Raw genomic sequence first — 10350 nt, forward strand, 5'->3', positions numbered from 1 at the left:
TTGCTGTTGCGGCTGCTACTTAGAGACGACGGCTGCCAGCAAATGAGCTGGTTTAGGCACTAGGTTTATTTCACTGGGCATTAAAACTCCTTGAGGGAGCGAGGAAAGCTGCCGTGGTGCTTGCTAAGACCTTGGCAACTCACGCTTTCGTGAGGCTGTGAGACTTCTGAGGACTGCCTGAGTTGAGCAGATATTTGCAAAATGAAAGAGAACGTTATTTTCATCAATTAAATAACATTACAAGGATCCGGATCTAGAACTCTCATCAAGCAAACATGAACTTCAGCCTTGAGGCGAAAGTCACTCCTTTCCCCTCCAGCCGTTTCCAAGTTAGACTATGCTCTTTGCCTGGGCTCCTCCTGTTTTCAGTGGGCAGTTTGTTCCTCTTTTGCTAAATAGAATTCGCACCTCTCTTAAAATGGGATAAACTGCATTTTGGAAGTGTCCATCCTCACTTACTAGTGGAGGAATGTAGGCAAGGAACTTCAGCTATGTTCCTGCCTTTTGGATGGCTAAATCTCATATTTTTGGAGATGCTGACGTGAGCCGCTTCCTACCTGACATTGAGACTCTTGAGTGAATGCCCTCTGCTTGCACCACTATAACAACCCCGTGACACCAAAGCAAAATTCAAAAGCATTTTAAAAAGCACGGCCCACCAGGGGACCAAAGTAGGACTATCCATGATTCTCTTTGTTCGGTGTGGTTTGAATGGAAGCAAACCTGCTGGCAAATACTTAATTTCTGGGGATATGTTCTTTGCAACCCGTAACAGGGAGTGTTTATCAGAACCGGGTTCTTGCTCTGCCCAAGTGCACTCTGCCCTGCCCCTACTGCGGAGTGAGTGTCCTCAGGTATTCGGTGATGGGAGACCTATATAATTAGGTGCTGGGAGAACCTATATGATTACAATAAAGGATAATCTAGGGAAGGCTATTGCCTTTTTTTTACTAGGGATGTCTTCCTTTTCTCTTTTCCCCAATGAGCAATATATTTTATTATGAATCAGTCTCCAGGTACCAAACTGGAGCCCAGAAGCTCCTCTCCTAGGTGCAGCTCGCTGCTCAAACCAGTTTCTGTATGAGGTTGTCTTTTCCTGTGCCATGTTTTGACCCTGGCCTCTATGCTGGAGTTCAAAGGGCTGCTTTTCCTTTGGATATTGCTGTAGTGACACAGCACTACACGAGAGAAGCCTTCAGCCCCCGTCTCTTTTGCTGCTTGCCTGCCGCGTTGGGTGGGACGAGGGGAGCCTCGCTGAGGCGCAGGAGGTGGCATTAGGGAGAGCTATTCCTTTACGCTGCATACAACCACCTCCCCATGGATAGACCCTTTAGGGCAAGACAAAAGTGTGTTGTCGGTGGAGAGATACAGATGTAGGCAGGCTGTGATCCATCTCTTTCCAACACGGACACCCTTCGTTGGCCAGTAAAGTTGCTGGGGAAGTGTTGCTCCCATGGAGACATCGGTGTCTGATCAGATGAAACCACCCTTTTCCTGCGCCTCCATCTCTTGTCTGTTAAATAATACATCAGCTGGGGCAGGGGTCTTGTTTTTTTGGCCCTGTGATTATATATCACTTGGCACAAAGGGGTTTTTATAGTAACAAATATGTAAGACTAAAGCAGTTGCGATGGCAATTATTTGAGTATGAAAAGCTGCGGGCACAAACAGAACCTCCAAAAAAACCTTAGTCTCAAATCAGGTCCTATATAAATAATTTAGATCAACAGCACGGTGGTATGCTCTGATCTCAGCTGTATTGGGCTCAGCGAGCTGCCGCGTTGAGGGCTGCAAATCTGGTGAGATCGGCCCCGCCAGGTCCACATGTGTGTTTTGAGGTCCCTTGTCTTAATGCTGTGAATCTCCCGTTGAATGCAAAGAACGCAAATTCAGTCAAGCACCTTCAACTAAGCAGCTATACATGTATTTTATGCTGATTAGCTACTTTGAAATGGGTGGTTAAGTTGGTTAAGGAGATTAATTAAGGGAACCCTTTGATTTTAGCCTGCTCTGATTTGGCGGTTTGCCCTTTAGATGATACTCTGCAGTAGACTTGTCATCATTAGACCGAGGACCATAAGTCAACTCACTGAAAGCTAGTGTTAGTAACATGTTTTTATTAATAATTTCTGTTGCGGTGCCACAGTTTTGATATAACCAAGGAAGAAGAAACAATTCAGACAACCAGTTACTTCTACAGAACATTGTATAAGAGATGTGAGTGGATCAGACAGATTGGTTAGACAGTAGAAGGTAATTCTTTTTTCTTCCATACCTACCAATAAGTTTCATTTTACTTTTAGGTTCGGTCGCAGGGCTCTGATTGCTGGTGAACTCTAACCTATGCTGCTTGTGACTGAGACTGATTTGTTGTATACTAAGGCCAGCCTGGATTAAACTGTGATGTTTCAGCTCCACTTATACTAAGGTTCTTTGCTCCTTAGCCCTGCTGGGTCCTCACCTGCCAAACCAGTGATTGCCAAGAGCACTGGTGGGGTGTCAGCCACACCACGACATAGCGAAAACCTGATCCAGATGTGGTCATCTCACATGCAAAGATGGGATGGGGACAGCGAAGGAGATCAGCATGTGGGATCTTTCCCTTCGCTGCAGATAGGATTGTTCCCCCAGGATCCTGGCAAATTAATAAAACAAAAGCCATTTACCTTGCACTGATTTTCTAAGAGAGGCAATATCTGGTGGTGGAGGTGTAACTTCAATTAGAGCAACTGACAGAGTTGGAAAAGAGATGAGCTTTCAGGTACACAAGTCCTTTCTGCAGTGGGCAACAGAAGCAGCAAGGTTCACGGTACATAGAAGCTGGGGAGAATATGGTCTCTGTTTAATTTACGTATGTCAACAATTAAACAGAAGAAAAAGTCACGTGGGGAAGAGACAGATGGACAGGACTAGCATCTCTGTGATGGGGCTCAGCAGGAGGTGGGTTCAGGATCAATTTCCTCTATACCTGCTGAGGAGATTTAAGCTGCTAAAGCTAGGGGAGTTTTTCCCAATGCAGACCTCAGTTGGACACAGATTTACACTATTATATTCAGTAGTGGGCTTTGAAATGGGGGGCATTTTGGTTTTTGGAAATATTAGTGAGGTTGCATGGGTTATCTATTAAGTCTGTCCTTATAGTAATTGTAAATTAAACAAAACAACTCTTTTTCAAGGGAGTTAAAAATTACGTCTGTTTTACAGAGAAGACACTGGAAGTAAGAGGGCACTTGGAGCATCTAATGTGCCGAGTTTGGGGTATGACATGTCTTAGCTGTTTTACGGAAGGATCGGTTGTACAGAGCATCAGCGAGCTTTTTGTAGTGGTAACAAACTCAGCAGCTTAGCAGCAGTGAGACTATCAGGTGTGGTATGGGTGTCCTACAGTATTGCGTGCCTCATAGCAGGAGCCTGTCTTGGGACATGGGAGTTACGTCGTGATGGCCAGGAGACACGAGGAACGTCAAAGTGACCATGCTCTCAGGTCAGTTTTTTCTGCTGCTAATGGTATCTCGCCGTAAGGCTTCGGAAGAAGGAAACCTCTGTTCCCACAACTAAGCAACGATGCAGCGTTGCTTATGATGAGCAGGTGCTTCTTGATCCCCACAGATGATCACGTTGTGATAACCCAGAAAATCATATTTGATTGTGTTTATTTCAGCCTTTGATTCTTCCTATTGTTAACTTTAAAATCATCCCTGAAGGGTCTTGTGATGAGAGAGGAATGGAAAGTTTTAGAGAAGAATTTCAAAATTTCGTCTCGAATCACAAACTTGTTTTGAATGAAGGAAAAAAAATGTTGAGACTATAACACACGACTTATCCGGTGTGAAATAAAGCTGCGGTTTATGAGCAGCTTGCTGCCCCCTTTTCTTTGCAAAGCTGCAGCACTGAAGGGGTTTGGAGAATGTCAAATATGACTGTCACACCTTAGATAGTCACACGATCTCTTTCCACTCTAGCTGTGTTTCCAGTATAGTGGCCAATACCGTCACTCTCTTCCGGCTACTCCTGGTGTAGACATCACATACCTGAAAATATAGTTTGCAATCCGCAAATGCTGCTGCACTCTCATCTCTCCACTACCCAGCCTTCAACCTGATCACTAGGTCAAAAACCCCCATAATCTTGGTGCATGTAGATACCTCAGCTGAGCGTTTGGTGTAAGGAGACCTGGATGTGTTAAGAGTTTGCGATACCCGCGTGCATGGCTTTACACAGGCTTTCTGCACCTTCTTCACTGATACTGCGGAGCTGATGTGTGTAGACATTTGGTGAATCAGCAATTAATGATATCATGCTTTGGGGGCTGGTTACGTTTTATCCTCCAGAATGGGGACTGCTTTCACCACAGCTGGAGCTGGCAGAAGAAAGGTTGTTTTTCTGCAGCCCCAGTTTCCTAAATACCATGATGACTTGAGATTCAGTCTAGGCCTACAAGAAGACTTCCTGTCTACTAGCATCAAATATGGGTCTTCTCTAGGAAAAGGAAAATTATCTCAGCTACAGTGTATCAACTTTTGCCTGAACAGCAGTTACAGTCTTTAGTTCATGAACTGGGCTCATGATCTCACTTCTGACTCACAGTTTGCTGTTGCAATCCCCATTTCTGCAATCAGATCTGTAACGGGTCTGAGACATTGTTTGGTAGCAGGCCTCCTCGCTCCGGCTCCCCAGGCTCTCACAGCCTCGGATCCTGCCGCGTTGTCTCCCCAGCGCTGGGACTCCACCAGTTTGGAGGCCTGTCACGTCTGGTCTCCTCCCTTGGTGCAATGCTGGCCTTCCTCCCCAAGGTCCTGGTGAAGCAAAGCCGGGTGAGGACACCCCAGGGAACATCTGGGCCCTTCTGTGCAATGAGGGAGGACTTTGCCAGAGAAGGGTGTTGCTGCGCGTCTTTACTGTTAACATCTCTGAGAGGGAACTTGAGTTTCCCTAGCTGATTATAGCTGGTGGAGTGGAAGCGTTCCCCGTTTCTGACTACCCACACCTCCTGCCCATAGTGCTGCCTGGGTGTCACCCTGTGGCTTGCCTCATCCATTTTGTGGTCCTATTAATGACGTTGACTGGCTTGTACAACTAGTTATTTCTTCCTAATTTTGCATTTACTTAAAAAAGAAAAACCCTACCCCCCCGAATCCTCGCTGTAGAGTTAGCCCTGTAAAGACACAGCCGTAAACCAGGAGATCTTGTTCAAAAGAGGCAGGGGGGAGGAGAGACGGTTCCATCAAAAAGCAGCAGATGGTTTAACGTTCCCCCAGTCGTCAACAAAACACACTGAATTCAGCGTTAAAAAGAGTTTCACTTTTAGCCGTCTGATCCTGGCTGTAAACAACAAATTACAAAAATTACAAATCCTGGCACGAGGAACCATCAGCTAAACGCTGGCCTGAGCTGAACTTTTTCATTCACACACACACACATTCACGTGTACGCATGTATATATTTGTATGTTTGCATTTTCATTGCTGCGATGATGCATTTTAATGCTGCCTTCTGTAATGCAAGTAAATGCCTTGCATTAATCTGACTAACACATTTGGAAACCAAAGAAAATCTTGGGCATTTTCGCAGAGATGAACCAGGAGGAGCAAACCCTCTGCACACACGGACCCTCACGTCGTCCCTGTAGGCTCAGATGCCCCCGTGTTTATTCAGGCCAAATAGCAACCGCCCTGCTCAGTGCAGTTCAGATCAGGGTTTGATGAAGCAGCAGGAAAGGTGCCCGGTCCTGGCCTTCCTGCAGCAATTTCTGTTAGATCTACGTTTCCGAGGTGAGTGCCAGGCCAATTCTGCTGCCGTGCTGGTGTCTTGGCATGACTTAAATGCAATTTACCTCCTCCCTCCCTGCCTCCTGAAAGAGGGCTTTGAGAATTAAGTGCAAAATAGGTTTTGTATCAGCTGCCACGTAGGGCTGAATTTCATCCCGTGGGAGCAAGAATTATTCGGCTTTGGGATTGCGGAGTTGCAGGTTCTCTTCACCCCAGGACAGGAATTGCCTTAAAATAACTGGAGGGGAACAACACACACAAGTGCACATTGGGTTCTTTTTATTTGTTATAAGTGGCTTCTGAGTGTCCTCCTAAATTGTGCTTAGAGTAAGTCTTAGGAAGAGTTTAGACCGTTGGTTTCCAATAGCAATCCAGTTTGCCTGTCTGGTGCCTTGCAGATGCTGAGAGCCAGCAGGCGCCTTTGCTCCTGCTTCCTGCAGTGCCTCGCTTGGGATGCTCACAGCCACCTCGGCGTCCACCAAAGGGTCGGTAAAATTTACGTAGGGCTGGAGACAGAGCAACAAAATCTGTGGCACTGGGTTATTCCAAAGTGGCAGCTGGTGGAGGGGCTTTTGCACAGCAGTCTTCATTTGGAAACAAGGAGATGTGGAGCTGGAGATGGTCCCTGAAGGACCGGGGTGATGGAGCTTGCTGAAATGCCACCAGCTGTGTCCCAGAGCTGCGCCTTGGCTTGCGAGTGGGAACGAGTGAAATCGGTTTTGTTTTAAAATAAAATCGCCACCACTGCACACAAGGTCTTGACTTGAACTTTGCAACGAAGTTGCAGTGCGGTTTCCTACAACTCCGGGTTTGGTCAGAGACTCTGCACCCCCCCAGGGCTTTAAATATGTGTTGCGTGCCACCAGAAAGGAAAGATCACTTATTTTTCAGTATCACTCTCAGCAGTTGCTTCTACACTCACAGTTGTAAAATCCTCAAGTTGTGAGATTAGAACATGGAAACTACAGGTAACGTGCAGAGTTTCCTATAGCACATTAGACACTTTCCACCAGTGCTCATGTGCTTTGAATATGTTCTGTATTTCCAGAACATATATGATTATGAATTGTGAAGAGAGGGGTACTGCTGTCCATACCTGCTCTCCTAAAGACATTGCCCTCACCATGTTAGTTGGGCTCAGCCATATAACAATTCACATTTAAAACATATCCTGCAAATGTTATCTTTATACACGTTAATCTATTTGCATTTATGCATTGTAAATATGAAGAGAGACTGGAAGGCATTTGGAATGACTTTGAATTCATCCGGGATGCAAGAGATATACAGAAACTCTGTAGCAGCCCTGGTGTGGTAAGGGAGGTCCAGCATGGACCATATAGCTGGCTAACAAACTGGAAAGAGTATAGGAGCAAGTGGGCTGTTTCCACAGGAGGAGGAGGTGAGCACCTCATCCTGGATACCACTGCCAAGCACATGTAGGATAAGAAGGTGATCAGGAGTAGTCAGCATAGATTCACAAAGGGGAAATCACGCTCAACCAATCTGATAGCCTTCTACGATGGAATGACTGGCTGGGTAGATGAAGGAAGAGCCATGGATGTTGTCTACCTTGACTTCAGTAAGACTTTTGACGCTGTCTCCCGTAACATCCTCATAGGCAAGGTCAGGACATATGGGCTCTGGGTGGCCCTGCTTGAGCAGGGAGGTTGGACTAGATGATCTCCAGAGGTCCTTCCAACCTGAACCGTTCTGTGACTCTGTGAAGCAAGGGGCAGTGAATGAAGCTGGTGGATGTCAGGTTCAAGACAGGTGAAGCAGACTGTCATGCAGCCCCCTGACCACGTCCTTGCCAAAGCATACAGAGGATGCAGAAAGTTTCTGTGGGTTGAGCAGAGGCTGGATAAGTGCTTGGAAAAGAGGTGCTGTATGGGTTACTTAATGCACAGCAACAGGCTCAGGACATCTTTTGAGCTGAAAACAGTCAGAATATTAAGAAGTATCGTATGTGCTGGCCCTGTTCCTATTCTTTCTTCTCTAGGCAACTGCTTGTAGCCAGTGTCGGAGGCTGAATGGTGGGCTTGGCGGACCTTTGCTCTCAACCAAACCACTCATGTTGGTATCCTTTAATATAAGATCTCATTACAATGTGTCCTTTTAAGGAAACCATCTGCTGCACAACTCCACATCCATTTCCTCTGAAACAGTAATTTTCTGACTATCTCAGTCTTTAATGCAGAGCACTTAAACCTTACCTAGCCGTTGGCTCAGCCCGAGGAAATTCACCCCCAGGAATAAATCCTGCCATTGTGTGTAGCTCTCCCGACAGCTCCGTCCTCTGCGTCACGGATGCTGCGAGAAGAGGGCCGGATCCGACCCTTTCACGCGGTTCCTACAGGGAGAGAAACCCCTTCCTGGGCGCGTGACGGACACATGTGCCGGAACCGCGGCTGAACGATAGCTTGGGCTTGGGAATGGCTCGAGCCCCGTGGTGCCCCTCTCCTGTCCCCTTTCTGGGTGTCCCGTGGGGACCACGCTGCCCTGTGCCCACGTCCCTGCCCGCTCCGGCAGGACAAGACCCTTCCCGCGGCGCTGGGGACCCTCCCGCGCCTGCTGCAGGGCATCAACGAGGGGCGATACCGCTCCGCCGTGGCCTGGGCTGCCCCCGGGCCGGACTTAGCAAAACACGTTGTGCAGGAGGGGGCAGGAAGCCTTTCAGGCCACCCGGGCCGCCCCGGCTTTCTTCTTCGCCGGGAGGCAGCGGCAGGAAATGCCGTGGGCGAGATCACGGCATCGGCGCCGGGGCGTGCGCCGTCTGCTCCGCGCCGGCCCGGGAGGTTACACTCAAAGGTAAGTGATCGTCCACGTGTTAGCAAGCTGCCAGAGAAGCAAAATGCATCCTTTATACAGATTTATTTATAACGAGCTCCGAGTCATTTAACATCTGCTTTGTATAAGCCAGGGAGCGGGGCGGCAGTAAGCTGCAGCCTGGGATGCGCCGAGGCCGAGCTGTTGGGAGGCTCGATGGATCCAGTGTTTTCCCGGGAATGTCCCTCCGGTGTCCCACGGCACCGAGACCCAGCAGCGTGTCCCACGAGCTTCTCCCTGGCGTGGTTTTCTCCAGGTGATAGCCCTGTCCATGGAGACGATGCAAAATCTGGGTATTTAAGAGCCCTGTAGGTTGTCTATTAAATAGCAGAGTAGCGTGTGTATGTGTGTGTATGTGTGTGCATGTGTGCACTAAAGGGATGCAACAGCACTAACTAAAAATGGGGATTTTTTCCAACTTCTGAGCTGTATCTATATTTATACAGCAGGAGAAACGGACGTTTAGCAATTCCCAAGTGGACACTCAACAGGTCACTCTGGATGCTTCAAAGTCCTTTTTTTTTCCTGCAGGAAGGAGATATTTAATGGCCAGCTGTCATATATTGAGCCATTTTGACCAAGGATAAATACGCAGGGATATAAATAGCACCAGTGGATACATATATCTCTTTCCCCTTTGCATGGATTTCAAGTTTAATAATTTAATAGAGAGGTTACTCATCCTTTCTGCATTAGTGAGCCAAACTAATATGTTTATGAGTCTGCAAAAATTTTTTTTTTTTAGATTTAGGAGCTTTAAAATCAGGTATTAACTCCTGATCTAGTGTCACTAGCTTGTTTTCAGTTGAATGTTTTCAGCTGCACCTGATTTTGTATTTAATTGTTTGGGTTATGAAAACACAGACCATTGCTGTAGAAATGATTGGGCAGATTGAAAGAATAAAGAAAAATTGAGCATTGCCAAGAGCAGACTAGCAACTGAGAGACCCTTGAAAGATTAACAGTATAATCACTATTGTTTTAGACTGTTGACAGAAGTTTTGCAAAAGCAATGAGAATATTTACTGAAATAAGTAACCCATGTTTCTGCTCTGCTGCCTGTCTTTAGGATATTTTAATGCTTTCAAGATATACATGCACTACTTATTGAAAGAATAGCTATAGTCCTTTTTTTAACAAAGCACTGAATAAAACCTATTTAATATGTGACAGATTATTCCAAAGTGTCATTTTTTGGCCTCTTTTACACTTCACTGCCCGGTGATCTGTGGGAATGAACATGATGGGGATAATCCTTTGTATTTAAACCTATAGATCTGCAATAAACCTATATCTCTTTTTCCTGTTTAAAGGCCTTTTGGCTTTATCGTAGCTTTTGTGGGGTTTCTTTAGGTCTTGGAAGGTGACATCATTTATTAGCCACTGATTTGAGGGATTGAGGTTGTACACAAGATCCCGTTATTTTTCCCGTCTAGGCAGGGAAGAGCCTTGCTCCTGGAAGGAGGTGGGGAGGAGGAGAAATCTTCCTGCATGTGGAGAGGTTTACAGGCTTAAAAGTACCCTGTTGATAGTAATAGGAATTATTAGACTTTTTCATACTTTTCCTTGGAATAGTGCAGCAATGTGTGTATCGAAAGGAAATGTAACATCTGTGGCTGTTGCCGTCCTGGCCCGTTCTCATTGCCTGCTGCAGAGGGGATGGTTAGGTTTTTTTTTTTAAATTGCGGCGGTAGAAAGAAGCCAAACCTTAGAAATGAGAATTTGGGCAAATTCTTTATTGCCTGTTGCAGTT

The sequence above is a fragment of the Dromaius novaehollandiae genome, chromosome 4 (genome assembly GCF_036370855.1).
Source record: "Dromaius novaehollandiae isolate bDroNov1 chromosome 4, bDroNov1.hap1, whole genome shotgun sequence".
In the NCBI taxonomy this organism is placed as follows: Eukaryota; Metazoa; Chordata; class Aves; order Casuariiformes; family Dromaiidae; genus Dromaius; species Dromaius novaehollandiae.